Source organism: Macrotis lagotis, chromosome X, assembly GCF_037893015.1.
Source record: "Macrotis lagotis isolate mMagLag1 chromosome X, bilby.v1.9.chrom.fasta, whole genome shotgun sequence".
Classification (NCBI taxonomy): domain Eukaryota; kingdom Metazoa; phylum Chordata; class Mammalia; order Peramelemorphia; family Peramelidae; genus Macrotis; species Macrotis lagotis.
In genome coordinates, this window is record NC_133666.1 from 313,989,097 (window position 1) to 314,010,121 (window position 21,025).

Here is a 21,025-nt window from a genome sequence, read left to right on the forward strand (position 1 = left end):
GACTTTCTCTTTGTAACTCAATGCAAGCTAAATTAAAGTCTCTTTTACTTACTGGTTGACCTTCAGCAATTTATTTAATTTGTAGGGGTACTGTTTTCCTAATGTGAAACTGAATGAGTTGGGATTGATCATTTTAAGAATATCTTACAGTTCTAAATCCTAGAAATGAGTCAGGGTTGAAAAGTGTTTCATTACATACTTATAATATTCCAGGAACTTTACTAAGAGCTGAGATTACAAAAAAATGCAAGTGTACAGTCCTTACTTTAAATAAGCTCTTATTCTAATAAGTGACACAGCATGTAAATAACTATGTACAAAAAATGATAAATATAATGAAATGGAAGCTAATCTCAGAGGAAAGGTATTGAAAATAAAGGGTAAGATAATTGGATTGTAAGGGGTGAGAAAAGCTTCCAGGGCCTTGATAGATGAAGTGTAGTATTCAAGGAACAAGAGCAAGCTGGTCATTATATCTGAATGAGAGATAGTAGGAAGGGGTCATTTTATGAAGGTCTTTAATTGCTATCCAAAATATTATATTTTCAATGTTATTCTATAGGGAGCTACTAGAATTTATTGAGTAGGATGGATGACATGGTCAGACTTGTACTTTAGGAAAATCACCTTGGTAACTGAGTGAAGAATAAATTTGAGGGGGTAGACCATCTGGAAGTCTATTGAGTGCAGACGTGAGGTTCGTGAAGGCCTGTAGCAGGATGGTGATTATGTGGGAGGAAAAAAGAAGGAGGTATATACAGGAGATGATGTGAAGCTGGAAATGAAGACTTGACAACAGATCAGGTTGAGAATGAATATTTAAAGATATTACTGTTTATTATTATTGTTTGACTAAAGATAATAGTGACCTCAATAGAATAGGGATTTGGAGAATTAAATGATTTTTTGGGAAGAAAAATTAATTCTGTTTTGGACATATTGAGTTAGAAATGCCTATAGAGCATTCTAGACATTCAAAAGGCAGTTGATGATTCAGGGATGAAGAACAGAAGAGAGATTACGTTTAGGTATGTAAATCTGGGAATTACCAGAGTTGAGACAACAATTGAATCCATGGGATCATGAAGAGAGATAAATAGAAGGAGACAGGCGCCTCTTTGGAATCTTGGGGGGAAATTCACACATTTTTGCAGAAATCTTGAAGAAGATCCCAGGAGAACAAGAAAGAACAGTCATACAGGTAGTAAGAAAAATAGAAAAACTCTGAAAAGAGAGAATTTGATGAATAGGTTAATTTTCGATTTCAATGGAAGTCCAAAAGACAGCGAACTGGAAAGTTTTAGATTTGAGATTTGGAGCTCACTGGAAACTTTACAGAGAGGATCCACTTGATTATCAATGTTGGAAGTCAGACTGCAGATTGTTTTGAGGCAAGAGAGAAGAGAGGAAGTTGAGGCTTCTAGGATAGGGCCTTTTGCTTGGAGTTAAACTAGAAGGGGGGAATAACACAGGATAATAACTAGGGGAATTGGATAGGTTAAATGAACATTTTTAAGAATAGAGGAGACATGGACATATTTGTGGGCACCAGGGAAGGACGAAATGATAAACTGATAGGAGAAATGGAAGATATGTGTGTGTGTTTGTGTGTGTATGTGCTTGTGTATGTATGTGTGTCTTTGTGTGTGTTCATGTGTGCATATGTGTGTGTGAGAGAGAAAGAGAGAGAGAGAGAGAGAGAGAGAGAGAGAGAGAGAGAGAGAGAGAGAGAAGAATAGAAACAGAGAGAGACAAAGAGAGGCATAGAGAAACAAAGACTGAGATTACATGGGGGCAATCTACTGGAGAGGATAGGAGATGGAATTAATCATGCATATAGAAGATTTTGCCTTGGAAAGGAAAATAGTCATTTCTTCATTTAAGACAGGAATAAAGGAAGATACAGTAGCGGAAGATGTCTGAGTGATGTGAGGGGAAGTGATATGAGGGAGCTCTTTTTAAATGGCCTTGATTTTTTTTTATGAAGAATGAAGCCCAGGGAGATTCTATTGCAGTTATATAAATGAGCATGCATTTCAGACCTGTGATTTAAAAGAAAGTGGGTTTTTCAGAAATGAACCAGCCCATGCATGAAAGTTTTCATAAAAGAAAAAGATCATCAATATTGCCTTTTTTTAAATGCACAGGAAAAAAGGAATACTTGTTAAATTTATTAAATTTAAACTTGTTAAATTTAATGTGTACCTAAAAAACCCAACATACACAGAAACACATACAACTATATATACATAAAGATGGATTTTTCAGTACATTTATATATGTAATATATATATACATATTTATATAATATATGTAATACATATATATATACATAAAATAGAAAATAATAAAAAGTACTATGTGAACTTAAAAAATTCACTTGATCTCAGTCTTCTCATCTATAAAATAAAGAGTATAGAATAAAGGATATCCAAGGTTCTTTCCAGGCCCAACATTCTATCAATCTCTAAATTGTGTTACTATTAGCCTGCATTTCACCAAGCTTTCAGAACACACCCAGAGAAAAGATATTTGAAATACAGCCAGCTGAGCCAAAATCCAGTCTGTAATAAGTAATCCTCTCTTAGGGCCCCAGGGTATGGCCTGCATGACTTAATCAGATTTCTTTCTCTTTAAATTCTAGGATTGCAGTTCCCACATCCCTCTCCCAGCCAACACCCTGTTTTATTTCTTTTCCTTGCTAAGAAGAACAAGACCTGTGTCTTGGATACAGTAGGTACTCAGTAAGTGTGTATTGGATACATCCAAGATACCTTGGCTAGTTATATTAAAAACTGTGAAATAGACCTAATTAGTTATCTTCATGATCCTGCAACCCTATTATAGCTTTCAAACACCATGCCTTTTTTTCATGGATTTTACTAGCTGTTGTCTTCCCATCAGGATAATTCTGAACCAACAGTACTAAGTGTAGGATAGTGAACCCTATAACCAAGATATTTTGGGTCACAGAAGGCGAAATGGAGAAGATTTCAGCTGCACTTCTCTTAAATCTCAAAACTTAGGTAACTACTGATTTCTCTTTCTTTGTATAAAGTCTCTTGCACTGCCATTTAATCACGTTTGATGTGATGTGATCTTTACTAAACTTTTAGGGGTCAAAGATCTCCTAGCAGCAAATGAAATCAGAAGAGGACAGCTATTCATCATCTTTCTCTCCAAAATTATACACATGTGACAGTTTGATCAATATCAGAAACCGCAGAAAAGACATAGAAGTGGAGTGATAGGGGAGAGTACCTGTAGGCACCATATACTATTGTCTACATGACCTGGTTTGAGGGCCTTAGGAACGCCAAACACACACACACACACACACACACACACACACACACACACACACACACTCCATACATGCATATATCAAATACACACACACACACACATACATGTGCACACAAAAGCTTCTTAGCAGCATCACTAACTAGATGTTTGGTTGGTGCTTGTCCTTCCTTAATGAAGAAGGCCAAAATGTTATCACTATTTTTCAGACAAATCAGAGGGTGTGTAGCCATGGCTGAGCAGATCAATATGAGCTAGGAATTCTCTGCCTCAGTTTGGGTATAAACAGTCGATATGAACACCTGGCATGGATACTCTAAACTCACGGATGTCACATTTCCTTTAAGCTGCTTCAATTCTGCCTTCCTCATAGAGTGCAACACTCTCACTGATAGGGGCCCACCATGGAGGATGGCCGTGTGCTACTGTCTCCCATACTGTGCAATCAATTGTAAGGTTCTAAAGAGCAACCTTCAGCGTGTCCTAGTATTGTTTCTTCTGAACCCTCCCCGAGCTTGTTTTGTGTGAGAGTTCCAGTATTGGCAAGCATACTTCTAGAATTTTAACAACATATCAAGCCCATTGCACTTGAAATCTCTGTAGTAATGTTGGAATCCTAGGCAGTTTAACTCAAGAAAGGACCTCAGTGTCTGGGATCTTCTCCTGCCAGGTCACCTTCAGAATTTTCCTAAGACAATTTAAATGGAAACAATTTAGTTTCCAGACGTGCTGGTAGACTGTCCAGTTTCACAGGCATGTAACAATGAAGTCAGCACAACAGCTCTGTGGACCTTCAGTTTGGTAGTCAGTCTATTACCTCTTCTCTTTGGCTTTTTTCAGAGCCTCCCAAATATTGAGCTTGCTTTGGCAATAAATGTGTTAACCTTATTGTCAATGTTTACTTCCCTGGAAAGAACATTGCCAAGGTAAGTGAAATTGTGTTCAAAATGTCTCCATTTGCTGTAATCAATAGTTTCACATATGGATGGCTGATGGAGTACCTGTGTTTTATTGGTGTTAATATTTAAACCAAAATTAGAAAAAGTAGCAGAGAATCCATACTTTGTTGCATATCAGTTTCAGAGGCTGCATTGAGTGTACAATCATCTGCAAATAGAAGATCATGCACCAACACTTCTTCCATTTTGGTCTTGGCTTGTAGCCTTTTCATATTGAAGAATTTACCATCAGTGCAGTAGCTGACCTTGATACTGTATTCAACCTCAGAGAAGGTTTTCATGTCTGAAAATTAGGAGTCCAGAAATAGATCACTGGGATGAGAATTCCTATGACAAAGTACAATGCTATGTTCATGATAGAAGGGGAGGGGAAGAGAATAATTATTTATTCCTTTCCTACAATGTGCTAAACACTATGCTAAGCATGTTACAAATATCTCATTTGATCTTCACAATAACCCTGAGAGATAGGGGCTATTATATTATTATACTCATTTTATAGTTGAGGAAACTAAGGCAAAGAGATGTTCCATGACTTGTCCATGGCAATGGAGTTATCTAGTAAGTATTTGAGATTGGGTTTAAAAATCTTTTTAATTCAAGGTCTAGTCCAATATCCAATGTTCTTAATTGCCATGGTGAAAATGTTTTATTATTCACCGTGCAAGAATAAAGTGTGTCCCTTAAAGTGCACAAATATGTTTGAAAGGTACATAAACGTGTTGTTTTGAGTCGGAGATTAAAGTTTATGATTGTGTAAATGGTTGATGATGATCATTATGAATAATTCTTTTCCTTGTGATGCTTTTATTACTCCAGTGAAATTATTATGCATGGGTGATAGGAAATATAGTAATGATCAAGAGAAGTAATCAAAGAGATTATTTACTAAAAGAAGATGGCAAGAAGTTAAGATATTTGACTGGTTAATATATACATGTAAAACCTAGACTTCTAAACCTTTTTGCTCTCAGGACCTTTTTATATTATAAAGACATTAGGGGGCAGCCAGGTGGTATAATGGATAGAACACTAGCTGGGGAGGCAGGAGGACCTGAGTTCAAATCCAGCCTCAGACATTTAATACTTACTTTGCTGAGTAACCTTAGACAAGTCTCTTAGCCCCATAGCTTTGCAAAAACTAAAAAAAAAACACCCTTACTGAGAACCTCTAAGAATGTCTATTTTTTTTGGTTATATCTATTAATATTTAGAACATTCAAATTTAAAATAGATAAATTTTAAATATGTATATTAATTTTAAAATAACAAGCTCATTATATTTGAGCATATTTATTAAAAAAACAATATTTTCTGAAACAAAAAGTGTGAGGGGTGGCATTGCAAATCTATTAAAAGTCCAGCTTATTAGAAGACAAATAGATTTTCATTTCTGCTTTGTTTTCTCTGCAAATTCACTTCCTATGACCTATTCCTTTGCTGAATCTCAGGCACATGCAAAGGTGGTTTGCCATCACTTAGAAATGTATCATCTCCATGTTCAAGAATTCTGAAATTCCTTCTGCTGATCATAATCTATCAGCTTTCCATGTTTATGTCCTCCCTTACTAAGCCCTACTCTTTGTCCATACCATGACTGCCAATCTCTTGACCCAATGTATAGAGAAATGTACTTCACTCTGTGTTCAGATTCTAATGGTTCTGTCTCTGGGGTGAGTTATTTTCTTCATCATAAGTCCGCCAGAGAAGTTGCTTCAATATTTTTACCACAGTTGCTATAACTAGCTGTATTTCCACTCTATTCCTCCCCACTCTCATTTATTCTATTCTCTCTCTCCTTTCATCCTGGCCCTGTTCAAAATTATGTGGTATCTGAGTACCCTCTCCCTCGATCTTCCCTCTCTTCTATCTCCTATTCACCCCTTCCCTCCCCCCATTCCCCCTCATTCTATCCCTTTCTTCTCATTTTTCTCTAGAGTAAGATAGATTTCCTTGCCTTACTAGGGTGTATGTTATTTCCTCTCTGAGCCACTTCTGATGAGAATGAAGGCTGACTCATTCCCTCTTGCCTTCCTCCTTTCCACTCCATTGAAAAAGCTTTTTTGACTCTTATGTGAAATTTCTTAGCTTCTTCATCTACTTTCCCTTCCTCCCAGTACTTTCCTTGATCATCCATTGACTCCATCTTTTTACTATATTATGCCAATACATTCTGCTCTTTCCTATGTCCTGTCTATATATGCTCCTTCTAACAGCTCTTATAAATGAGAAAGTTAGTTGGAGTTATCAATATCTTTTTCTCATGCAAGAATATAAACAGTTCAATATCATTAAGTTCCTCATAGTTAATCCTTTGCTTCCACTCCCTCTATGGTTCACCAGAGTCCTGTAATTGGAAATCAACCTTTCTGTTCGGCCCTGGTTGTTTCAATAGGAAAATCTGAAAGTCCCCTGTTTTTTCCCTGAAAGAGGATGTTCAGTTTTTCTGCGTAGTTGATTCTCAGTTGTAAACCAAGATCTTTTGCCTTCTGGAATATCATATTCCAGTTTCTACAAGCCCTTAATGTAGATTCTGTTAGATCCTGTGTAATCCTGACTATGGAGCCTCAGTTGTTGAATTGTTTGTTGCTGGCAGCTTTTAGAATTTTCTCTTTGATTTGGGAGTTTTTGGAATTTGGTTATAATATTCCTGGAAGTTTTTCTATTGGGATCATTTTCAGGAGTTGAGAATTTCTATTTTACCCTCTGCTTATAGGATCTCAGCGCAATTTTGCTGTATTATTTCTTGTAAAATGAAGTCTAGGTTCTGCTGATCTCTTAATTTACATCTCCAAAGGCCTTTTAGACATTTCAAATTGGATGACTCATTGATACCTTACATTAAAAGTGTCCCAAATGAAAGTCATCATCTTTTCTCTAACTCCTCCCAACATCCATATTTCTATGGGGGGTAATCTCTTGCCCCTCACATGTTGTGAAGATCTGTCAGTTTCACCTTTTCAGCATCTCTCCAATATACCTTCTCTCCTCTGACACTGTCATCACTTTAGTGCAGGTCTGGCTATAGGTAGGCTAGCCCTAAGTTTTTCTCTGCTGTATTTAGTCATTAAAGTGATTTTCCTAAAGTACAGATCCTACTAAATCATCCCCTACTCAGTAAACTCAAGTGACTCCTAATCACCTCCAAGATTGAAGGCAAAATTCTCTGCATTCAAAATCCTTCATAATCTACCCTTCTCCTATACCTCCTCCAACCTTCTTATACCTATTATTTATCATGATTCTTTGGGGTATTCTCTCTGTCTTCCATTTCTAGGATGCCTTCCTCCTCATCTCTTCTTATTGCCTTTTCTGACTTCTTTTTAATCTCTACCTAAAATATCAGTTTCCACAAGTATCCTTTCCTCATTACCTCTTGAATTGAGTGCCTTCCCTCTTAATTATTTTTTGTTTATTCTGTAGGTAATTTGTTTGTATCTATTTGCTTACTTGTTATCTCCCCCATTAGACTATTTGCTTCTTGAAGGTAGGGAATGGCCTATTGTTATTTTTTGTATCTCTAGCTTTTAGTACAGTGCCTGCCATATAATGGGTCCTTTCAATTAATATTGATTGATATTTTAATAGGCAAAAATCTTATTATTATGAAAATTATTTTGTCTTTGAGCACCCCACTTAAAGGTTCATAGACCACACTTTAAGAACTTCTTCCCCTGAGCAACAAGAAAAATAATGCTATCAATTAAAGGATAGAAGTTAAGAGAGAAGGTAGTCAGGTTTTTGACAGTCACAACCTGGTGGCACCTTCAGAAATCCATTTTAGGTAGTGCACATTAAAGGTACTGATGAACACTAAGTTCCTATCATCTGGTTCCTATTATTGAAGAGGCATGGTCATACCCTCCTTACCACAGAAGACTCTATTAATGATGCATGAAATTGCAGCCTTCCATACATGGCCAACCTTACTTTCTTTCAATTCCATTCAACAAGCATTTATTAACTGCCCAGTGTCCAGTTTCTTCCAAATTTTCCTCCATTTATATTTCAGCAACTATTTCCTTGTCATCAGTCAGAATCAAGTCCAGAATGACATTTCCTTTACACCTTTTCAAAGATGAAATTATTAAGACAAGCCAAGAAATTGTTCTTGATTTCAGTCAGATCTAGATCCTAGGGTCTATGAACATGCCTCCCCTGTTTTTGGCATCTTCTTTTCACAAGTACAGAGCTCAATAGAAGCTGAGTGACTTGCCCACCTACACATGGGAGTTAGCAATGGGGCCAGAGTGTCTAGAGCCTAAGCTCTAATACTCTGTTAAATTTGCTTGCAGTCTACTATTTCCAGATGTGGCATAGACATCAATGTCATTTTGGTCAGGAGAAATGAGACTCAGTTCCATTCTACTTTTCATCATAATTCAGCATTACAGAGGGACTATTTGAATATGGGACTAGAGAGGGAAAATAATTAGTGAATATACTGTGAAGATACTGTGTTCAGCTTAACTGTAATATAGGGTTCATACATAGAACTAAATAAAAGATTATGATAATAATATCAATAACAATCTTTATTACTACTAATAATAGTTCTTTGGATTTGTTTCATACTTTTAGCTTTTAAAATGACTAATATCTACTATGAGTCACATATTATAAATATAGATTTTTCTCAGACTAGTCTTCGAGAAAATTATTTAATTTCTTTAATATGTCATGAATATCTCTTTTTCTTTTTGTATCTTGATTTCATTCTCACTTCTTTATTTGTTTTCTTTATCAATCTTACTCTTTCCTTTATTACCTTGCTTTTTTCTATTCCTTCATTTCTTTCACTTTCACTTTTGCCCTCTCTCTTCTTTCTCCTCCTCTGCCTTGAGCTTACAAAGGAAGTTTAGAAATTAGATAACTAGGAGCCATAGGTTAACAAGTCCAGTACAAACTATCTGGGATTACTGTTCTCCTAATATAATGCTTTTTATACTAAACTCTCGACTTTTCATGAATTCAAGGATAGGATGAATAATGGCAAAATGAGGTATCTCCTTCCAGAATGGTGGGCAAACTGAAAACCTGGTTTCCACTGTAAATGATAGTGGAAGGAATTAGAGAAATTTAGCCTAAGGAAAAGGAGTCTTGGAGGATTGGAGGCACGAAAGCTCTCTTCAGGTTTATAAAGCACAGCCATATAGTAAAGAGATTAGATTTGTTCTTGGCTCCAGAGAAAAGAATAAAGAACAATGAATGAAAATTACACAGTAGATTTCAGTTCAAAATAAACATAAAATAAAAGATTGTTTATTATATAATTAATTCATTTTATAGGTGGCATAAACACCTATGATCTTAGACTTCATCTGCCCCACTTAGCTTTGGTGACTTGGAAGCATTGTCAATCTTGGATTCAGAGTGTCCCTTTCCGGCCATGTACCTCCTAGCTTTGGGGCTGTTGATGAACTAACTAAACTTCCTAATCTTGGTTTAGACACTAGCTATATGATCTTGTTCACATCACTTAATCTCCCTTTGCTTCACTTTTCTCAACTATAAATTGGTGATAATAATAGCCCTTATCTCCAGGATAATCAAATGAAACAATATGTATACAATGCTAAGTACAGTGATTGGCGCAGAGTATAAGTTTGTTTCTTCTTCATTAATGAATTCTCTAACCCTAGTTTTTCTAGCAAAATCTGACAACTTTTCAGAAATTTTATATGGGAAATTCCTGTTCAATTATGGCTAGAATAAGATGGCCTCTTGTATACATTCTAACTCTGAATTTCAGGGATTTGAGGGATATATTTTTAGGAAGAATTTTTAAAATTTAAACTATACATTCTGTTTTCCAGTTTAATAATTGATGACAATTTCATCCTTTAAAAGGTAGTAAGAAATGACATTTATATGACCTATGACCAGAAAGTGGTTGCTGATGTAAAACTTTTGGGAAATTTGGGTGAAGCTGACCACTCCACCTTAGAAAATATGATAGAAAAGAAAAGGGAAGTAAGACACAGTCTGGCAAGCAATCTTGATTTTGGGACATCAAATTGCAAAGGGAACTTCAATTCTATAGTGAAATTTAGATAAAGAAATGGGAAGTGTGATTGAAAAAAAAAAGAAATTCTAAAGATCCAAAGAAAACTAGTTCTGATGTAGAGAAAAAGGAAGAGTTATCTAAAATGCCCAGTATGTGAACATAATAAACTCAAAGATCAACTAAGATTTTTAAAAGATGTATACAAAAAAGAGAAGCAAGAACAGGAAATAAGATGAATAGAAAAATATGGAGCAGACATATAAGAATAGTGTCAGTTCAGAATGAGTGCAAATTGATCAGGAAAGTCAAGGATAAGAAAGAAAACTTTAAAAACCTCTATGTAGAGAAAAAAAGTAGAATCAGAGGAGAAATAGAATTGCTTATTGGTTTGTATAGGATGATCATAAAATATGACAGAAGATAGGTAGAGCTATTAAAAGCTTATTGGGGATCTGCTTTCTCTGCCAAGGAAAATTATGCGTGAACTGGAAAGGACAAGGGAAAAAATGACAAATGCTGAGTAAAAATTCAAGGAAAGTATATGGCTATTGTTGATGACTCAAGTTATCAAGCTCCTAATAATTACATCTATGACACTCAAATAATTAATTGTTAGATTTGCTGAACCACAAATCTTTCAAATATCTTGAAGCTCTCAAGACTAGAGAGATACTATTCAAGGTTTAGAGAAATGCAAGTGTTCCTGTTAAGCTAGACTTGATTGATTTACCTAATCAGGTCAAATCATTCCACTTAAAGTAAATGATAAGATGCTCTGGTACTTAAACCAAAGGAAAGGAGTCAGTCAATATCAATCATAGACTCTAGGTTCAAATAGTCATTTATTCATAAGATTTAGACTAAATGGAAAATGTCCTTGGAACTAGATTATAGTTAACTAGGGTAGGTTGAGGAAATATGAATATGTTCCAAGGGATATTTCTAAATTACCAAATGAGTTAATCATAGTTGATTCACTAGAAAATCTGAAGAAAATGAAGTGTTACCAAAAAAAAAAACCCTTAGGATAAATTCTGGAGAGGGTTGGTAGGAGGAAGATATTTTAGCTTTAACCTTGACTTAGATCTCTTTTCTCTTTTATTTCAATCAGTGGAGGCCTTGCTGAACTCCATAGAGTGGACTTCCTATATTTTTATCAGTGTATTAATTTCATTTCCTGGATCAATTAACAGAAGTGTTTGCATTTAAAGCCAAGGAACAAATGGAGCCTGGAGAAAAGATAATTTAAAAGAAGAGATGAAGGAGATTCAGTGGTTGAGAACTAACACAGTAATCCTCTTCAAATATTTGTAGTATGATCTTGTGAAAGAAATAATAAACTTGCTCAGATTTTTCCCAGTGGGCAGAGCTAAGAGCAAATTTAAAAATGTTGTATAGAATATTTACTAGCACCTAGAGCTATATAAGTATGGAACAGACTGATAGTAGATTTCTCTTTACTAGAAGATAGTTGACATAGTGTAGAACTTGGAAACTGGGAGACCTGAGATCAAATTATCCATCAGATACTTACTAGCTGTGTGATCTTAAATAAATCTATTTGTCTCAGTTTTTTCAATCACATAATTTTTTCGTCTGGATAATAATGAACTTTATTCCCCAAAGTTTTTGTGAGCCTAAAATGAAATAATATAAAGTATTTGGCACAGTGTTTGGCACATAGTAGGTATGCTTGTATGTAAATGCTATGTAAATACTAGCTTTTCTTTCTTCTTGTTCTTTGTTTCTCCTCTTTTATTTCTTCTTCATCTTTTTTCTTTTCTTCTTGCTCTCCTTCTCATCTTTTTTCTTCTCCTGTTCTTTCTTCTTTTTCTTTCTTCTTCTACCTTTCTTATTCTTTCTTCTCCTCCATCTTTCTTCTTCTCCTTATCCTCTTCTTAGCACAGCACCTGCTCACTCAAATCTAATTCATGTGTTTATCATGGAATCACCTCCCTTTTTTGAGAACTAAGGACAAATATTAGCATCAGAAAACTCCTTAAAACCTTCTTGATGAACAAGTTTCCAGTTAGGATTCAGTTCAATTCTCTTAGAGACAAAATAAGCTCATATTTCCTTGGGGCTGTTTCACTGAGTAGTTTGAACTTACAAATAGTCTTTGTTGGTGGCTTGGATCAACTAGAATCCTGGGCATAGAGTTCACCCCCTTGACCCTTGAATGTATATAACCTGAGAGTTCAGGTTAGCAGCTTCACAGCACAGTCCCCTTAAATGAGTTCAAATCCATTCTTTAACACTTACTAGCAATGTATCTTAGAACAAGCCATTTAAATCTGCCTCAATCTTCTCAATTGTAAATTTAAGATAATTAAAGCATGTACCCCTCAGGATTGTTATGACCATCAAAGGAGATAAAAGTTGCAAAATGCTTATCACAGTACCTAGGAAAACTGTAGACAGTATATAAATTATGTAAAACTAGTTATTGTTATTTTGATTATTTTTTGATATTATTAATATTTGCCACTATTAATTACCACATGTTGTCTTTCTGGGATAGTTTAGACAGTTCTCTCCCAAAAGGATTTTGTGGGACCAAGAGGTAGCATATAGCCTTTTAATGACATAAAGGATGTAAAATTATATTATTTATGCTCATGGTACCTGGGAATTTACTTGCTGTAAAGAAGATACTTTGGATAGTTTCGTAATGATTTTGTCACTGGCTAAAGGTGATGGAAACTCTTCACCTAATTCATCAAAGAAATTAGTAATCATTCAAATAAGGACTTTAAAGAGGTCAAAATTTTTCTTTATCCTTAGATGATGCTCCTATAGAGGGGTAAGATTTGGTTTCTGGACCTGGGAACACTGAATGGGTGGAAATATGGAGTGTGGTGCAGGATTAACATAAGCCCTAGGACTGCTTGCATGTAATAAGTCTTTGATTTCTTAGATGTTTTAATTCAAATGGACCAGATCTATGGAAAAGATCAGTGATACTAGTGGATACATAATCATTCATTTGGGAGATCTGTTATTCCTAGACACCATGATTGTACATTTGAAAAGATATTTATTAGTTGACTCTGGCATCACTTCCCTACTGTTTTAAAATGATTTTGCTTACATTGCTTTGCATGATTTTCAAAAATTAAATATTTGTCTTAAGCTCTTCCCCTAGTTTTTAAAGATGTTTTGAGATTATTTTGGGGGTGAAAACTTCCCCAGAAAATTTTAGAATCTTGTCAAAAGCGAGTGGGATATAGTTGGAACTTGGGCAAGCTTTTGGAGATGTTACAAATGTGGTCACAACTGGATTCTACTTAACTCCTTAAAGTATTCCTGTCTTTATTTTATTCTCCTTGTGACATGAACTATAAAAGAATAAGCATAAAGTCAGGGACAGTTTTAAAGTATCCTTTCTTAAGTTCTAATTGCTTATGAGTTACTTCCTTTAATTCCTGATCCAGTGACTCTATATTACCTTTTTATCCTTTTGATTTTTAAATTGTATTTTAATATTCAATTATCAGTCATTTTAATTAAATTTTATTTAAGAAATCTTATTTTATTAAAAAAGCAACCCTGAACCCTTTTGACAAAACCAAATTTAGAATTAACCCATAATGATGTGATGTGTAACTTGACATATCACATGGTAAGTACTTATATTCCACAGGGAACAGGTTTTTCTGCTCTTGTAAAAATCTATGTTAAAAAGTGTCTGTCATTCCATTCTTCACAATTATTTACTCATTTTACCCTAGACCAATTTCTGATGATTTTTTGTTGATATTAATGGTGGTGATGATGAAAATGGCATCAGAAAATATCAAATAACGAATGACAACTCACCAGCCAATGTGGGATCTTTAATTTTTTGCTTTCATTTAAAAAATGATTTTTTTCTAAACAACAAAAGGCAAATAAATAAACATTTTTTCCATATGTATAGAGGCAAAAAGGAAGATTAACCATGAAACTGTGATTCTGCTTTTTCTATTATAGCATATAATAACTTTAGTATATAACTTTCAAAGTTATTCCTTTTTGTTCCCATCTGTACTTTTCAAAGAATTCTTTAATGACCCTCTTTTCTTTTTATGTGGATGTTAGGCAGAGTGGAGAGTTACTTTTTTGTTATTGCTTATTATTACTTCCCCTCTCAAAGAAAATTAAAATAAAACAAAATGCTGGCACAGTGCTTGGCACATTAATCAATGTCCAGACCTATCATTTCACTGATACAGAGAAACCCAAGTGTGAAAATCCCTTCTGCTTATGCAAATTGCAAACTTGTGTATAATTTACAATCTTAAAGTTTGCCTGGGGCACCTAGAGGTTAATGACTTGGCCATAGTAACATAACCAGTATGTGTATGTATAGCAGAGCAAAACAAGTTTTCACATTAGCTGTTTCAGAAAATGCATTATCTCCTGTATTTTTCAATCATTGAGTATTTATTTATTGCTGATCCTCTTGGATCTTGGTTGGTTATTGCACTAATCAGGGTTCTTATATTTTTACAAGAATGTTTATCTTTACCATTGTTATTATTTACATTAATTTGAGTTCTACTTGCTTTACCTCAGATCATACAATGGATTTTTAAAAAAACTTATTATATAATACTATTTGGAATATAGGGTTGGGAACTGGAATTTTACTAGTTTAGGAAAATCTTTTTTGAGGAAACTCCCTTAGTCCATGCAGGTTAGCAAATTGAAGAGTTATAAGGAAGGTTAATATACAACATGGAAACAAAGTAAAGACTGACAGATTGCTTTCCGTGGGGGTGGGGGGGTGGGGGGAGGGAAGTAAGACTGCGGGGAGAATTGTAAAACTCAAATAATATCTTTAATAATAAAAACAGCGTATAACCCAGAATTACATAGACAGTGTTTGTCAGAGGTAGGTCTGGAACTAAGATCATTTAAATTTCAAGACTGATTCTCTATTCACTATATCATGCTACCTGCCCCAATAGTATATGTACTCAAAAAAGAAAAATGTATCTGCTCTTTAAGTTTGGTTTTAAGGAAGTGATGTCAAACTCAAATAGGAAAGGGGGCTACTGAGCCATTCATAATTAAACATGAAGGCCACATACTTAGTTTTAAAATGTAACAACATCAAAGTTTATTATGTTTTTATTTCTTTGTTAAATATTTCCTGATTATATTTTAATTCAGCTTAGGCTGCATCAGGCCACATGTTTGACACTTCTCTTTTAACGAATATTAGAGAGGGTAGAGAGAGAGGGGGGTAGAGAGAGAGAGGTAGGGAGGGAGGGAGGGGAGAAGGAGGGAGGGGAAGACATAGATAGCTACAAGGTATTCCAAAAGTCTCATGTAGTTTAAAGTTATTTGAACCTTAAATATGTATAAATACTACAGATGCTTATTTGCAATAATTTTCTATATGTATGTATGTATATATATATTTATTCACAAATATTCCCACCTTTATCTTTATGCCATATGTGTACAAATATATAATTATTTCATAAATATAAGTCATTTATATTGTGGGCATATTTGGAGGAGGACCTGTACCTTTATCACCTTTCCTCATACCAGACATCCTAGAGCCTTCTCTGTCGGTGAGTTTTCATAGCTTTATCGATCATATGAGCTTGGTCAACAGTTAAGGAATTTTCTCAAAAGAAGTTGAAGTGTCTCATATCATGTTCCCTGACTGTGGAAATGGTATTATTTCTCTATCTAGTTTCTAAAGTGGTGGTTAAGAACATGAGGCCAGAGCTTCTATTTGTATGCAGTTCCAGTTTCATTCTGAATAATGAGCATTCATTGAATGTCATTCAGTCAATACATATTTATTATATATCTACCATATGTTAAGTATTGAGTTAAGAGATGGGTATAAAAGAAGACAAAAGAAAGTCTCTGCTCTCAAGGAACTTAAAATCTATTGAAAGAGATGACATGCAAACAGCTATATACAATCAAGGATACAAGATAAATAGGAAATAATAAATAAAGAGAAAAAACTTGAAACAAGAGAGAATGGAAAAGATTTTCTGTAAAAGCTGGAATTTTATTTTGGACTTGAAAGAAGGGAGGTAAAGATGAGGATGGCAAGCATTCTGGGCATGGGTATGTCAATGAAAATGCTTCGGAGAAGAACAGAAAAGAGTCTAATGTCACTGGATGAAAGAGGAGGAGGTGGGAGTGGGGTTCAAGGTATAGGACTGGAGAGGTACATATCTCAGGTTAGGTTATAAGGATTTGAATTTCAAATAAAGGATTTTCTATTTGATCCTGGGGGATTGATAGGGAACCGTTGATGTTTGTTGAGTACAGGGGTAGCATGGTCCATTGTGTGCTTCAAGAAAATCACTCACAAAACATATATACATAATTTTAAAGTATTCTCACAACAATCTTTTGAGATATAGAGATTTCTATTTCCCTTTTATAAAGAACGAAGTTTAAATTCAAACATTTTAGGTAGGTTATTCTTGGTCATATAGTTAGTAAGTTGTGGGTAGTATATGATCACATTCCTTTGTTGACTCCAAATGTACTATAAAATCACAACCCTCAAAACAGATCTTCTAGAGAATTCCTAAAGTTTCATAAAGGGGGATTTTTCTTCTGCTTCAAGTGTCTCTCCACTCCAATTCATCTTCCACTCAGCTGCCAAATAATTTTCTTAAAGACTGGGACTGATCAAGTCACTGATATTTTGATAGATTTTTGGGGGCTCCCATTACTTTTTTTTTTACTTTTTTTTGCAAGCAAGTGGGGTTGAGTGGCTTCCCCAAAACCACACAACTAGTTAATTATAAGTATCTGAGGTTGGATTTGAACACAGGTACTGACTCCAGGGCTAGTGCTCTCTATCCACTGCCACCTAGCTGCCCCTCCCAATTACTTTCTTGGTGTTTTTTTTTTTTTTTTTTAGGTTTTTGCAAGGCAAATGGGGTTAAGTGGCTTGCCCAAGGCCACACAGCTAGGTAATTATTAAGTGTCTGAGACAGGATTTGAACCCAGGTACTCCTGACTCCAAGGCAGGTGCTTTATCCACTAAGCCACCTAGCCGCCCCTCCCCATTACTTTCAAAAGCAAATATAATCCCCTCTTTGGCATTTAAAGCTCTTTACAATCTATTTCCTCTTTAGTTTTTTCACACTTTGCTCCCTTCTTGAATTCCAGCATCTAGTTACTTGTTATTCATTGTATACAACTCCATTTCCTGTCTGCAGACTTTTGCCCAGAATATGGCCTGTATTTGGAATACTTTCCCCCTCACCTTCATCTTTCAGTTTTCCTGGCTTCTTCGTTCAGTTCTAATCTCACATTCTGCAGGAAGCCTCTACCTACTGAAAGGTAATTCTTTCTGATATACGCATAAAAATACACACAGGAATGCACACCCACATATATACAGCACATAGACACCTGCGCACATATTATTTAAGTATATACAATATATTATATATTTTCATATTTATTTTCCATATTAGATTGTAAACTCTTTTAGACAGGTACTAAGATTTCCTTTCTTTTTAGTCTCAGTGTTTATTAATATGTTGTAATCCCTTAATAAATACTTAATTGACTACTGACTGAGACTCAAGTAAGAAATCTCTATCCAACTGATTTTTCTGGATTTCATTTACATCCCCAGTCATATTTGACCTTATGAACATCAGAAGTTCAGCTCTCCTTGATTGTCCAGAAAATCTCAACTACAAATAAAAAGTAGAATGAAGAAAAAGAGGTAAGAGCCAGACTAATAAAGGAAGGGACAACGAGAGCCAGAACTATAAAAAAAGAATAGAGCACCACTCGGTTCCTGCTCCCCAGAGTTCAGGAACCTAGTAGGCTGGGGGGGGGGTGCCAGGGGGACTGACCTCCCCTTCCTCCTAGTTGGAGGCAGCAGGGTCTCCCTCCTGCCCGGCCAAGTGGAAGCCACCCCTCGCTCTGGCCTGAGTCCAGCGGAGTCCAGTGCCACTGTGGGGCTGCTGCTCCGCTCCCTGTCCGGGATGTTGGAGTCCGACTCCCAACTGGAGTTGGAGTCCGTCTTCCCTCTGGAGAACCGGGTCTTCGCTGATTCTTACACAGAAGAGACTCAGTTCCACTTCTGCGGTCATGTGCTGAGCATCAAACAGAGCTTCAGGGGCTCCACTCGGGGTGGCTGCGCCTGTGAGGGATGCGGCCTTGAGCCTGTGCAGTTACTTTGAGAGGAAGAACCTCGACTTCCGAGGAAAGAAGGTGATTGAGCTAGACCCTGGGACTGGAATTGTGGGCATTCTGGAAGCTTTGCAAGGAGGAGATGTCACCATCACTGATCTACCTCTGGCTTTGGAGCAAATTCAGTGAAATGTACGAGCTAATATGCCAGTTGGTGGACAGGCGAAGGTCCGAGCTTTGGCCTGGGATCTAGACCACTGTGTGATTCCTGAAGACTATGACCTGGTGCCCTTGGGCTCCCACCCCTCGCACGCCAGGGCCCTGCGGCCCGAGGCTTCGTCCAGCAAGGAGCGCCTGAAGAAGCTGCGGCGGAAGACCGGCTACTCCTTCACCAACTGCAAGAAGGCGCTGGAGACATGCGGCGGCGACCTGGCCCAGGCAGAAGCTTGGCTACATAATCAGGCCCAGAAGGAAGGATGGAGCAAAGCTACAAAAATTCAGGGAAGAAAAACTGAGGAAGGGCTGATTGGATTGTTACGGGAAGGGAATTTAATTTTAATAGTGGAGGTGAACTGTGAGACAGATTTTGTTTCCAGAAATTTGAAGTTTCAACAACTGGTCCAGCAAGTGGCCCTTGGAACCTTGTTGTACTGTCAGAATCTGAAGCAACAGCTCTCCACTTATAGCAAGGGTTTTCTAGAGACAGCTGAGCTCTCTCAGCTTAGAGTTGGACCTAATAGAGAAGACTCTCTCAAGGATCAGTTGACATTATTTATTGGCAAATTGGGAGAAAATTTGATTCTTAAGAGAGCTGCTTGGGTGACTGTACCAAAAGGATACTACATTGGTTCCTATGTCCATGGAGCAGTGCACAGCCCCTCTCTCTGTCACTTGATGCTTGGGAAATATGGTGCTTTAGTCATCTGCCAGGCACCTGAAGAGAAAGCAAACCTAGAAGACCTTGGCCGCGGACTCGGGCAGCATGTTGGCTCCCTTGTCTGTAGGCTCAATGGAAGATGAGCCCAGTGGAGAAGAGGAAATAAAGATGCTTGCCCAGCCTTATTTGCTGGATCCTAGCATAACATTGGGACAGTATGTAAAGCCTCAGGGTGTGTCTGTGGTAGATTTTTTGAGATTTGAATGTGGAGAAGATTTAGGGGCAGCAAAAGCAGAATAGATTCCAGGGATATCCTAGACCTTAAAAAATTAGTAACTGAGTCATGCTATGTCCTAAGAGATTAGTTTGGTCACTGTTTCAGTAACACATGTGAGCTGTCTTCTCTCTGTGTTTATAGTAAAGCTGAAAAGGTAATTCAATGCAGCAGCTCTAAATAAAGATGCTTTCCTCCTTGTAAAAAAAAATAATAGAGCAGAATGGAAAGGAAATGTAGGGTGACTAGAAGATTATCTCTTTCTTGAGAGGTAGTATGGGAAAATAGGGTCATTTGGGGTCAGCAAGACTTGGATTCAAATAGCCACTTTGACACTTAATTGCTATGTGACTCAAAATAATTTAATCTTTTATAATAATAATATTTTTGGTATTTTTTCATATATTAATATATTTTATATATAATTATAATAATCTTTCATAATAAACTTTTGTCTTTATTTTCCTTGTTTATAAAATGAGAGTTAGAATTAATGTTAGAAGTACCTTTAATTTTCCTTCTAACTCTAAATCCACTCATCATAAGATACTTTCCCCTTGCTCCCTGTCCAAAAAAATTTAAATCTTGCAGAAAATTTTGCTGCATAAAACTTCAGCAAAGAGATCCAGCTCCTTAGTATTAGAGCCTTCACAGATCCTCTCTACGCAGTTTCATTCTGCATAGAGATTCTAGTACTGTAAACTTGGAAATGACAGCCCATATCTTACCTGTATTTTGCTAAATCCTTGGGGACTTTGTTCATAGAGTCATAGGTTTTAGGGAGGGAAGAAAACTTAAGGCATCATCTACTTCAAATCCCTTATTTTATAGTTGAGGAAACTGAGACCATGAAAAGTCAAGAGACTCTTTTCATTGTAACCTTTGCCCTATAGCTCATCCATTCCCTGTCTCAGAAGAAACAAGAAGATTTTATATATATATATATATATATAAAATATATATATATATTATATATATATATATACACACATATAGATGTGTATATATATATATATATATATATGGTAATTAATCTAAAGTGCCTTGCAAACCTTAAAAAATCATTAGTATCATTAAAATCATTTCATTTTCTTTTTAAAGGTGCTAGGAAAAGTCACTATCATGCCAGGATTCCTATACATTCAGCGTCCTCTGCAGTATTGTACAAACGGATAAAGTAACAGCCTTTTCTAGTTGATTGAAAGTGTTAGGATGGAAGCTTATCCTCTATAGACAAAGTTCAGTTCTAAAAGGACAAAAGAAACAATATATGGACCTCATCCCTTTCTCAGCAGTCTGCTAGCTACATTTTTAAAAGTTTTTCCTTCACTTTAGTTTGGAGATTATGAGTATTTGGAATGCTGACATCTATTAAAAGGATAGTCTTAAATTTTTGTGTATCAGTGTGTGGAGAACAGGTTCAGTCTATGATAATGACATGGTTCCAGCAGTTTATTGGCTGAGATTTCCAGAATATCTTG

General features: G+C 36.0%; 1 pseudogene; it reads left to right on the plus strand.

Moving 5' to 3' along the window:
* The first annotated feature begins 18,245 nt into the window (after nt 1–18,245).
* Nucleotides 18,246–19,570, plus strand: LOC141499066 (elongation factor Ts, mitochondrial pseudogene; annotated as a pseudogene).
* The last annotated feature ends 1,455 nt before the right edge of the window (nt 19,571–21,025 follow it).